Source organism: Falco punctatus, assembly GCF_963210335.1.
Source record: "Falco punctatus genome assembly, chromosome: 4".
Taxonomy (NCBI): Eukaryota; Metazoa; Chordata; class Aves; order Falconiformes; family Falconidae; genus Falco; species Falco punctatus.
This window is the reverse complement of record NC_137583.1, coordinates 24,865,454-24,878,026: the sequence shown is the minus strand read 5'-3', so window position 1 is coordinate 24,878,026 and position 12,573 is coordinate 24,865,454. Positions and strand designations below refer to the sequence as shown.

At 52.9% G+C, this 12,573-nt stretch overlaps 1 long non-coding RNA gene across 8 annotated transcripts; it reads left to right on the top strand.

The window, feature by feature from the left end:
* Nucleotides 1-2,229: 2,229 nt before the first annotated feature.
* LOC308063953 lies at nt 2,230-5,272 on the top strand. Of its 8 annotated transcripts, none has more exons than XR_013928127.1 (4): nt 2,246-2,347; nt 3,134-3,221; nt 3,922-4,124; nt 4,494-5,272. It is a non-coding gene; the product is annotated as an uncharacterized lncRNA (long non-coding RNA). The 8 variants fall into 8 exon arrangements; XR_013928128.1 differs by having other exon boundaries at nt 2,250-2,347; nt 3,134-3,181; XR_013928129.1 differs by lacking the exon at nt 2,246-2,347 and adding an exon at nt 2,363-2,620 and having other exon boundaries at nt 3,134-3,181.
* Nucleotides 5,273-12,573: the final 7,301 nt, after the last annotated feature.

The following is a 12,573-nucleotide window of genomic DNA, read 5'->3' as shown; positions in this document are numbered from 1 at the left end:
CCAGCCCCCGTCTCGACCCCACCCTCCTACTCGACTCCCCCCCTACTCGACCTCACCTCCCCACTCGTCCCCACCCTCCGAATCGACCCCTCCCCTTCTTGACCCCACCTCCACCTGGAACCAACCACCCCGCTGAACCCCACACCCCCAATGGACTCCACCCCCTCACTCGACTGCACACCCCAACTCGGCCCCACGCCTCGACTCGACCCCACCCCCCACTCGACCCCACCACCCTACTCGACCTCTCCCTCTGACTCGACCCCACCCCCCGACTCGACCTAACCCCAACACTAGACCCCACCCCCCCACTCGACCCAAACCGCCACCTCGACCGGACCCCCCCAGTCGACCCCACCCCCAGACTTGACACCATCCCCCCACTCGACCTCACCCTCCGATTCGACTCCATCCCCTGACTCGAGCCCACCCCCCGACTTGACCCCACCTCCCAAATCGACCCAACCCCCCATTAGACCCCACCCCCCAACTCGACTCCCCCCCTGCTCAACCCCATCCCCGGACTTGAACCCACTCTCCCACTTGACCCCACACTAACCCTATCCCCAACCCTAACCCTAACCCTAACCCTAACCAAGACACCAACCCCTAACCCTAACCCTAACTCTAACAAACCCTAACACTAACCCTAACCAAGACCCTAACCCTAACCTGACCCTAACCCTTACCTAACCCTAACCCTAACCTTAATCCTAACCAAGACACCAACCCCTAACCCTAACCCTAACTCTAACCAACCCTAACCCTAACCCTAACCTTAACCCTAATCCTAACCGTAACCCTAACTAACCCTAACCTAACCCTACCCTAACCCCTGACCCCTAACCCTGACCCCAACCCTACCCTAACCCTACCCTAACCCTGACCCTGACCCTGACCCTTAACTTCCCCGGAGGAGCTGTGCGCGGGGTGCGCCGCGGAGCACTTTGGCTCCTGCCGAGTCAAACCTCAGCGGTTCCCCACCTCACCGCGGAGAGCAGGCAGCCCAACTCCTGCGGTGCGCTTCACCTGGCTACCGGGGCAGCGTGAGAACTGCCAGCAGAAATCCTCCCTGGCACCTTCTCTGGTCGAACTGCACGTACCTAACCGTGACCCTAACCCTGGCCATGACCCTAGCCCTAACCCTAACTTTAACCCTAACCCTAACGTTTCCGGCGAGCTAAGGGCAGCGCATGCGTAGAAGTGGCTCGATTGCAACGACCCGGCTTCGCGTCACGCCGTCGGTAGGACCTTTCCCGCGCGGAGGGCACGTGTTCGAGCCCCGTGGTCTGGTACCAATTTTTGGTCGCGAGATGGCAGCAGCGCTCCACCAACCGGGCGGCTGCAGTACCCGAATATTTTTCGCTAGATGGCAGCAGCGCTCCACCAATCGCGCTGCTGCAGTACCCAAATCTTTTCGCTAGATGGCAGCAGCGCTCCACCAACCCTGTGCTGAGTACTATCATGGTGCGCACGGGCCAAGATCTTGCAGCCCCGGACCACAAGATCTGCTCGCTGCGGCTGCAGGGTTCACATTGCTCTGCCCTTTTCCCACTCGCAGCCCAGGCACTAATACTTGTTGGCTCTCTATGCAAAAGCATCCCCGTGGTTCAAGCTGTTAAATTCTTTCTGTATGACGCATTCCATTTTGCTGTGGGAAATAGGGGTGCATTTGCTGTGTTTGCATTTGGAAGCACGTTAGAAACAGCAATTTTAAATACATATTTTTTTTAATAGATCTAATTTTGCAGGAGTGCACTTTTTGAGTAGGAAAAAGCGAGTGGTGTGAATGTGTGGCTTAGGAAAACCTCGTACAAGTTTTCCCCTGCACAAGTAAGCCATTATGAGCTGTTGCACGTTTAACCTCTTGAGCTCATAGCCGTTCCCTGTGACGGGAAAGTGAGGTGTTACCGGAGTGAAGGGGTGCAGAGTACGCGGCAGGGCCGGAAGGTGGGACAAGGGAGCGGGTCTTTCCTCCGCCTGCCTCTCCCCCTCCCCCAGGAAGCCGCTCTCGGCACAGCCCACACCCCGCGGGAGGCCCCTGCAGAGACCCGGGGGCCGGCAGGCTCAAAGGAGCCCGCGGCGGCACCGAGCCCCTGCCCGCCCCGGCGCAGAACCGCAGCCGCAGCCGCTCCTCGGCTGGCTCCGGGCCGCGCTGCCCGGCGGGGCGGGGGCGGGGCCGGCGGGGCGGGGCGGGGGTGGGGCCGGCGGGCGGGGGCGGGGCCGGCTCCGCCCCGGCAGGTGGGTTCGTTTCTGGCCCGCGCGGCACCCTGGGGCGGCGGTGGCGGTGCGGGGCTCCCCGGGAGCCTGGAAGTGTGTCGGGCCGGGACGTGCGGCGGCGCGCTGGGTGAGCGGGCGGGCTGAGGGCGGGTAGGGCCGGCGGGCGACCCGGGCGGGGCCGGCGGGCAGCGGCCGGCTGGGGGGTACGTGGCGGGCAAGCGCTCGGCCGCGGCAGGGAGCGCCTGGTGGCGGCGGCGGGCGGGCTGAGGCGGGCGGCCCGGCCCGGGGCCGGCGGGGCTGCCGGCGGTTCGCGTCTCGCCGGCAGTGACGGTGGTCAGCGGGCTCCTCACGGTGCTGCCTTTTTTTTTTCTCGGAGCTACGCTGCTACCTCAGCGAGGAGGTGAGGAGCGGTGGCGGGGTGGCCCCGGTGCTCCCTTGTGGCGGCGGGGTCCGGGAGGGGGGTCGGCCCGCGGCGCCCTGCCGCCCCCCCCGCCGCCTCCGGGCTGCCCGGGCAGCCGCTGCAGCCGCCGCAGCTCTGCGCGGGGCTTTGTCTTTCCCCCAGCCGCTGGCCGTGGCAGCGGGCTGGGGCCGCAGGGGCTGCCTTGGGGCCTGCGGTAACGCTGTCGCAGGGGGGCGGCTCAGGAGCCTCTGCCCGCCCCTGCGAGCGGGCAAGGGAAAGGAAAGAAAGCCGGCGGCGGCGTCCCCACGCCTTGCCCCCGGTTGCTGATTTCTCTAAAAAGTATTACAAAGGGCAAGCGTTGAGCTACCGGGGAGGGTTGGGAGGCAGCAGCTCAGGTGTCTCGCCGATCCTGTGTCTTGACAGTCAGCTTCTGGGCCAGAGCAGCCGAGGGGAAGAGGCCTTTTGATTTGCTTCCCAGTGAAATGGGGCTCTTTTGTTTTTCTTTGTACCTAGGTTCATCGGGAATTGTATGTTGACAAATCAAGGGGAACTAAACTGAAGGTCAGTCTAGATGTTACTTTTCCACATAAGCCTTGTGCTTGTGAGTCAGACTGCGGACTACGGAGGGATAACTCTTGTACTTGCTGAGGGCCCACGAAGCTCCATGTGCCCGCTGCTTCCGAGTGCTGTGCTGCTGCTTGGGCAACAGCCGGGGAGGAATTGGTGGTCCCTTGTGGTTACACAGCCAGGCCTGCTGGGTGCTTAAACCAGTGCGTCCAGTCGGGCAGTATTATTTTTCTAGATTATAAATGAGCCTGAGGCATAAACCCATTTACATTTCTGTATGGCGGTATACTTTGTCAGAGAGCTCAGTCGAGCTGGCAGAGTTCCCTTGGGACTCCAGATTTGACTGTCTTGTTGAAAGGCTCGAGAGCCTGCTTTGGAAGTTACTTGACAAGGCACAGCTTTGCTGTGATTTTTGTATTTGAATTCTGACTGTAATGCCAATGCCACGTGTTAGCCTTTCTTCAGCAGTTATAAAAGCAGAATGAGCATTAAGAATCTGATTACATTTAACTAAATTCAAAACAAAGTTGAGGGATGAAGTGACTGGAAGTCCTGCAAGTCTGACTGGGTATTACTGCCGTGCATGTTATCTGCCTGTCTACCGATCGTTCCTGCCTCTTGTTCTGTTGTGGTAATTCCTTTGGGTAATGCGTTGGGCTCTAGATGTAGTGCATCTTGACTTCTTCCCGACCCCCTGAGATTTTATCGGTCTTCGCCTTCCTCACGTTTAACAGGGCGTGGGAAGGCCAGAGAGACTGGAAGCCTCGGCTGTTGTGTGCGGAGAAGCTGTCAGCCTTCTAAGAGAGTGTGTAGCCAGCAAGCGCATCGTGGTGCTTTGATACCAAGCTGATACCACAGGCTTCAATCTTTTTTTTTGTGAAAACAGATCACAAGGAAATGTGCTGATGTTGAAGGGGGAAAGGTGGCGGGGGAAGAGGTAGGAGGCAGCTTTCAACCAATTTTAGGCTTAACTCCTGTGTTCCTAAAAATGGTTCTGGTCTTTGAGGGGTTTGCTTTTGGCTTTTTGCCTTAAGCACATCTACTTTTCAGGGTAACACTTTCTTGGAAGTTGGAAACGGTCCTTCTTGAACACCAAACCAAACCCCGTACCTGGGAGGACCATTTAGCGTGCTGCACCATGCGTTTTATTCCCTGTCGGTCACTTGACCCTAGCTGTACACGCTCTCCCGGTTTGGCACGTTCTTACCCTGCTGGCCAAAAGATTCTGTCTTTTCACTTCCTCAGCTTGCTACAGGCCATAACAGATATGTGTTGATAAACCACTTTGCTTGATCACTGCTTTCAGATTTGAGCATCAAAGCCATGGATGTAACAGGAGAGCAGCAGCAGGATGTAGAGCACAAGCCGTTTAAACAATGCTTGGATAAAGCTGCCAATCGTGTGACTCCAGAAGCCGAGAGACACAGTAAGATGCTATTCTGCCATTCTTGGATGGATGCTCTCACAGTCTTTCCATCACCATATGCCTGCTATGAGATTTGTGGGAACAAGGGACGGCTGAATTCACAGCGTTTTAAACACCACAAACTCTTGAAGAGTTTATAGGACACAAATCTATTACACTGGCAGATCAGACAAGCTCCTCTGTGTGTGTGTATATATATATTGGTACTTCTGCGAGGCAAGTCTTTGCCTAGTCCCTCTGAAACTGGGACAAGGACTCATTGATGCATTTCAGGAGCAAAGCTGCTGAGTGAACAGGCTTTTCCTACTAGAAATCAAGCAGCTGCTTTGGCAAAACTTGACTTCAGTTGCATCTTTAAGTCCTAGGAGGCTGACAAATGGGATGAGCTGGTTAGAGGAAAGAGCCTCTCTCCAGGGAAGGCTCTGCTGACGTGACCCTTAAGCCTAAACTTGCATCTTACTATGTTTGCTTTGTGTGTGTTAATGCATACCCGATTAATAGATTTCAGTTGATTTACAGTTACAAGTTGGAGTAAGTGGTCCTTGGCTACATAAACCTCTCCTCTGCGTTTTTTTACATGTTACGACTTACTGTTGTACTTCAATACAAACTGGGAGCGATTCTGGTAGTGTTGCAATATAATGGTAATACTGTCCCGACTTTGTCTTTCTAAAACGTGAGGTCCTTATTATCTGTTCTGGGAGATAGTGTAGTTCTGTGTATTGGCATGAACGAAATTTGCTGATTTGTTGTAACTCAGATTTAACTTTTCTGTTCTTAAAAGCTGAAAGGCTAAACTAAGCTAAGAGCTGAACAGCGGGTAGGTACAAGAGCTTCTCCTGTTGTCACAGAAGTGTGGTGATAGCCTTCTTACTGTTGTGTCACTTAGCAGCCTTTTTGTATTCAGAGGCTGTGGCGTGACGAATGTACTGTCTGGGGTCAAACCCCACTTTTCTGTATCTAATTCTCTGTTAACACATGTAGGCCTCCTGCTGTACTTGTGTTGACAGCCTCCACTGGGATTACTCGGTCTGAACCGGTTGCTCTCGCTCCTTATATTATCAAGGAGAGGAAGAGGAACTTGCAGGGAGCAAGCAGTCTCATCCAGGAGAGGCGTTTTGAAAGCGATCAAATTGTATTGCATGCAGCAAGCAATTTCTTCTGCTGTCTGGAAAAAGTATATGGCTAGTTTGATTTCCACCACACGTGTGGCAAGTTAGATTGGAAGAGCACACCCATCTTCGTGAAACGCTATGATTATCAGTTTCTGTTAGTAACACTTGATGTTCAGTTAGTTATTTAAATGGCAACTATACCAGTATTGACTGGTAAAGGAAAAATGCATGCAGACGTGGTTACCACTGGGCTTGCTTTAGTCACGACTCAGAGCTGGGCTACCATCCCAGTGAAAGATTCAAAGGGGAGTGCTGTGGGTAGCAAGGGTCTAAGGGTGGGTGTCACTAGGGAAATTTCTGGAGGCACTTGGACTTTTGCGCATCTCCATTCTCATTGGGTCCACAGTTAACATGCAATAGGTTTGCACGGACATTCAAAGGTGTAATGGAGCATGTGAGCTTGATGCATTGAAATCTTTCAGGGGAGGGTGTGTATGATTGCTAGCAAGTGTCAGGGAGGACTGACACCTAATATCCATATCCTTTTCATATTCAAGGTTAAAACTTTAATAACCTTTGTCTTTTGGGGGATTTTGGAATGTGGTTTTTTTTGTGTGGGTTTTTTTGGTGGTAGGTTTAGTGCTTTATTTTTGAACACAGCTTGTTTTCATGGATGCATACATAGGACCACTGTTGTTCATTATATTAAGGTTTTCTTACCCTCCCTGTTACTTTCTCCACTCAGTTTCTGTGATATGTTTTTATTTCCTACAGCAGCAGCAGTTAGTTCCCTCCCAGTAGACTTGATTCCTTCTTCTCATTTTTATGTCCACTAAAATACTCTGCATAGAACATTTGTTGTCAACATTGGTATGTGATTATGGCTTTCCACATGACTGCCTGTGAGGAAGAGGGGAAATTCAAATCTCTTTTAGGATAATATTTGCTGGTATTGTCACCCATGACAATGAGTTGCTTATTGTCTATCTTATTCAAACAAAAATTTGAAAATCCAACCGCCAGTATGACTGCTTTGTTTATATAGATTCAGGCCTTTTAATGAAAGATTACTGTCTCCTGCAGGTAGCTGGAAATTTCCACTTTGCACCGGCAAAAAGTTTCCAACAGTCTCATGTACATGGTAAAGTATTTTATTTTCCTGCTTATTGTGACCTTTAGCTTCCAAGTGTTTCAGACCATTTCATTTGAACATCTTTGCATTGCTATCTGTGGTAACAGCAGCACTGCTTCAGCAGGGAGGACACTGGTGAAATTTTGTTAGAGATGTTTAGAACTACTGGGAACAAATAGAAAAGTGTTTCCTGAAGGTGCTGCCACATGGGTGTGGGAGAACATGGATGAGAATGTGTCTGGGCAGTCTCTCAGCCTCACTTGTTCTACAAAACTTCGCTTCCCTGCTGTAAAACAACCTCAGGTACGGTGTTCGGTCCAGGACCTGAATATCAGTATCTCTGGAAGGGATGTTTTGGAGAAAAGCTCTTGAGAATTTCAAGGCAATTCGGAACTTTCAGAGTAAAATTTCAGTTGTGAAGGACTTTGACTTCCTCGAGTATATATAAATACACAGTGGCTGGAATGACAGTGGTAGTTTCCAGAATCATAGAATGGTTTGTGCTGGAAGGGACCTTTAAAGGTGCCCTAGTCCAGCCCTCCTGCAGGAAGCAGGGGCATCCTCAACTAGATCAGGTTGCTTACAGCCCTGTCCAACCTGACCTTGAATGTTCCCAGGCACGGGGCATCTGCCACCTCTCTGGGAACCTCTCCCAGTGTTTCACCACCCTCATCATAAAAAATTTCTTCTATCTAGTCTGAATCTACCCTCTTTCAGTTTAAAACCACTAAGCCTTGTCCTATTGCTACAGGCTGCACTAAAACGTTTGTCCCCATTTTTCTTATAAGCCCCCTTTAAGTACTGAAAGGCCACAATAAGGTCTCCCCAGAGCCTCTTCTCTGGGCTGAACAACACCAATTCTCAGCCTGTCTTAGGAAAGGTGCTCCAGCCCTCTGATCTCTTTTGTGGCTCTCCTCTGGACCTGCTTTGCCAAGGACTCCGGAGCCGGATGCAGTGCTCTAGGCAGGTCTCATAAGAGCAGAGAGGCAGAATCGCTTCCCTTGACCTGCTGGTCATGTTTCGTTGGATGCAGCCCAGGATATGGTCAGCTTTCTGCCCTGCGAGCACAGGTTGCTGGCTCGTGTCCATTTTTTGATCCACCGGTACCCCCCGGTCCCTCTCTGCAGGCGTACTGTGGCTGCCTGCTGCCCGCAGCCGGTGTTGGTGCATGCGCGGTGGCGCTACTGGCAAGGCTCAGGGCAGCGCATGCGTAGAACTGGCCTGACGCCTCGGGGTGCGGCTGCTGGTTGGGTGCGTGCGTGACGCATTCGAGATTCGCACGTGCACAGTGGCGTTACTGGCAACCTAAGGGCAGCGCATGCGCGGAGGGGGCTCTAGCCCCGCATGCGCAAAGCGGCCCAGCGCAGAGGCGTGCAGCTTCGAGGCCCGCAAGGGCGGAACTGCGGCGTTGCCGAGCGAAGTGGAATTGAAACCGTGGAGGGGCGCAGCCGCCCCGCACCCCCGCGGTCTCCAGGTTGAGGGGGGGGGGGGGGTGGTTCTCGCTAGGGGCGGGGCCGTTGCAGCAGCGAGGACCCGCAGGCTGCGTTTGTCCCGGGGCTGCAGCGGCGCTGCAGCTCCGTACTCCCGTGTCGAGCGCGTGCTGGCAACGTGCTCGGGGGACGGCAGCAGCGGGCGCCGCATCACCGCCCTACAGGCAGTGCGGGATCGCGGTGCCGTTAATAACGGCCGGCAGCGCCTAGGGGGGAGGCGCCACCGCGCATGCGCGGCGCCAGGGCTGCAGCACCGGCACGTGGCCGCCAGGTGGCGGCAGCGCTCCACCGACCCTGTGCTGAGCACTGGCCGGGCGAGCGCTGCCCGGGATCTCGGCCCAGTTCACACCGCCCGGCCACGGGAACTGCTCGCTGCGGCTGCAGGGTTCGCTTCGCTCTGCCCTTTGCCCACTCGCAGCCCGGGCATTAATACTTATTGCCTCCGTACCAAAAAGCACCCACATGGCTCAAACGGTTAAATCCCTTGCATCTGACAGCTTTAACAGTCGGGTGCTTCTTTTTGTCTGTGCCCCCACCCCATTACCTAGGGAGAGACAGCAGCATGGGGAGCCCATGGCACAAGGCGCAGGGGCAGGGGCTGGATGGTGGAGTCCTGCGGATAAGCCCCAGCGATTGGTGGTGTTAAAGGAGAAATTCACACAGATGTGGGTACCACTGGGCTTGCTTTAGTCACAACTCAGAGCTAGGCCACCATCCCAGTGAGTGGCAGAGAACCAAGGGACACAGCACAGCTTATATACGCTTATCAGATTATTAGTCAAATGTCTGAAGTTTTTAGGAGTTTCTTTTGGTCCTGTCAGTTCTGCAAATCCATCACCTGACTCTGTCCCAGGTTATTCATCTCCTCGGTTCCAGGCTCCTCCTCGGATCTTGATCTTCTTTCTGCCTGCTTTAACTTACACGCTCCTTCAAGCATGCTTAATCTTTGAACAAGCAATTCCTATTCTCGTAGACAATTTTTTCCAAGAACACCTGTGTTTCTGAGAGCACCTGTGTGCACAAATTGATCATCTGTTGTTTCTCTGTTCTCCCACTGACTAACTGGACTGGGTTTTAAACCAGCCTTTGATTAGGGCTACACTAGGGACGAGGCCTGGTTCTGCCACTTAGCTGCTTCATCACTTTACATTTATTAATTCAAAATACATTTTCTTCAACAGACAATACGGAACAAAATGCTAAAACTCCAGGTCTTAGAACAAACAAAAAAAAACCCAAACCCTAAACAGTGCCTCTGAACTGTTTCCCTTTCCATCCAACGGGTGGAAACTTCCTCAGTAAATGACAAGTTTACATGACCACCCAAGTGATCTGTGCTTACTGAGCAGGAAAGCAAACAATACCTTTTCAGCTGGCACATGTATCCAAATATATACCCAAAGAAGCTCCATTAGTGTAACTTGCAAAGAGTTCTGGGATCTTACAACCTTACCTGTAGTGCCCCTCTAAGGAACTGCAGAGCTGTGGACTCTCAGACACACTGGGGCACAATGCTTGGCCTGCCTGAAATGTTCAGGAGGCTCTTGGATATCCAGGCCACCAGAAACTGTTCTGATTTTACAGCAAGGCTGACCACACTTGGGAATTTTCTTTTGCGTGCTCACACCTGGAAGCTAAACCAGAACAGCTGCACACACAGCAGAACAACTGCTCAGCACACCTACACCAACAGAGCTCTCCTAAAGCACACTTGGAGTCATTCATACCCCAAGTCAAATCTACAGCGGAACCTGGCCGCAAGCTTTGACACAATGTCATTTTGGGGTCAAACTGATGCACATCAAAAAATTAGTAGAGCACGTCTCCTTCTCTGCCACATCAGGTATTGCGCTCCTTCAGCTGAGCTGTAACTGTTGCATTATTTCCCAAATGCAAAGCCAAAGAGAGAAAATACAACCACAGCATGCTCCTTAAAAAGCAAATATGCACAGGCAACCGTTCCTTGTGTGTGACCAAGGGATGATGTGACCACAGCCCTTCAAACTTTCAGGAAGCCTACGTGGGACTAAACAGTGCTTGTGAACAAAGAACATGCCTGCTCCTTAAGACAGGCTGGTCAAGTTTACCACCAAAACTCTACATCAGCATTTGCCAACCCTGTCCAGCTTTGGGTCGCCAGAGCTGCACTCAGATCACTTGAAAGCATCTCCTAGTAGCGGCCAGTACTAAGCTCAGAACTGTACCTCCCTGACGCCTACATGGAGGAAAACTCAAACCGTGCCCCCTTCTCCTTAAGGTGCCTTAGAGCTTGTGACAGGAATTTCATCCCACTGCTTGGAAAAGCTCCAAGGTTGCAGCTTAAGGGAACTGGAGTTCCCTGGGTCTCAGAGTAATTCCAGAGCTAAAGTGGTGACAGACATCAACCCTAGGTCAGACAATACATGCCAACACTCATGACTGACCCAGGGTGGCAACCTCCTCCTGTCCTACCCAAAGGTTTCAAAGCCCACACACTGTCTTCATACTGCAGGAAGCTACCTTATTTATAATTCCTAACACCATTAACATGTTCCTTGAGACGGGACTACAGATACATTATGCAGACAACCAAGCCGCCGTTGGGAAGCACCAGAGCCTTATGGTGAGAAATTTATTCTACAACGGAGAGAGCTACAGTGAATAAATCAGATCGAGACGTGGTCCTTTTTCTTCAAGGGAAAAGCACGCACCAGATCAATGACTGTTGAACAGACAGGCAGAATTCTCAGAAAAAAGCAACCCCTAACTCTGAACAACAAAGAGAAAATTAATCCTCTTAATAAAAGCACAGCTGCACTGAAACAACACCTAACGTACTCACCTGTCCTCCTCCTAAATGAAGGTGTATAGGCAACATGTTTCCCTGGACATGATGTGCTCAGGGCACTAGGTTTTCTTACCCCATCCTTTCACAGTGTCACCTTTAAAAACCACCAAGAAAAGGTCAGTTGTGGTGTTGCCTTGGGAGATTCCCGTGCCTGGGGGAAGTCAGGAATTCTACAGTAGTAAGTGCCTGTTTGGACACAGACCTTCCTGAGGTGCCCCCTGCCTCCAGACATCTCCCTGGTCCCTGAGCAGCACATACAGGTGCAGAGAGGAAAAGGTGTACAGGTGCAGGGAGGAAAAGAATGACAGGGAATAGACCAGAGAAACTGGGGGGAGACAGGCGGGCGGGGGCAGCGAGAAAACCTTAAAAGAGATGGATACACATGAGGACAGAGACGTAAAGGGAAAACCAGCCCTGGGCTGCAGGACAGACGGAGAATGAAAAGAAGGGGAGAAGGAGAGGGAGTAGGACAATGGAGGAGAGAGTAAAAGAAAAGGGAGCTGCAGAATGAGAGATAAAGGCAGAAGGGAAGAGGGAGCAGGACAGAAGAACAGGATGGAGAGCTACAGGGAATCAAAACATGATGGGTTTGTATGGCAAGGTTTGGGGAGGAGGTGGAGGAAAAAGAGGAAGAAACAATGTGTGATCAACTGACCGCAGCTGCCGTTCCCGGTCCCCCTGCGCAGAGGAGAGTGGGAAATTGGGAGTAAATTAAGCCCAGTAGAAGTGAGAGCTGGAGGGAAGGTGTTTTTAAGATTTGCTGCTCATTCTCCTGCTCTGATTTGACATCTGATAAATTGCACTCATTTCCCCAAGTTCAGCCTGTTTTGCCTATGAAGGTAATGGCAGAATGATCTCCCCATCCTTATGCCGACTTGCAAGCTTTTTGTTATATTTTCTCTGCCCTGTCCAGTAGAGAAGGGGGAGCAGTAAGAGCAGCTTCCGTCCAGCCCAGGTCACCCCATCACATACACACACACAAAATCACAGCAGCGCAGGAAAAAGGTGGGGCCAGAGGAAGGGCGGGGGGGGGGCTGGGACGCACAAGAGGGGAGACAGGGTCCCACGGACCCAGGACTCACCACAGCTCTCGCTTTTAGTACCGCTGTGAAAATGTGACAGTTCAGACGCGCCTTTCCCCCTCTCTCCTCCCTCCCTCCCGCAGAACGCCGGCCGCTCGGCTCCCCCACCCCCGGCAACCCCCGGGTGTCTCACAGCTCTTCCTCGCAAGACGCGGCCTCCCGGACACGGCGCGTCGCTCCCTCGCGCACCGGGGGCCGCCCCAGGCTGTGGGTGACACACGGACCCCGCTGTGCACGCTGGCACCCGGCTGCTGCGGGCTGCGGGGCTGGTGTCCCCCCCCCCCGCTGGGCCAGGCTCTTTGTGCCCGCAGCAG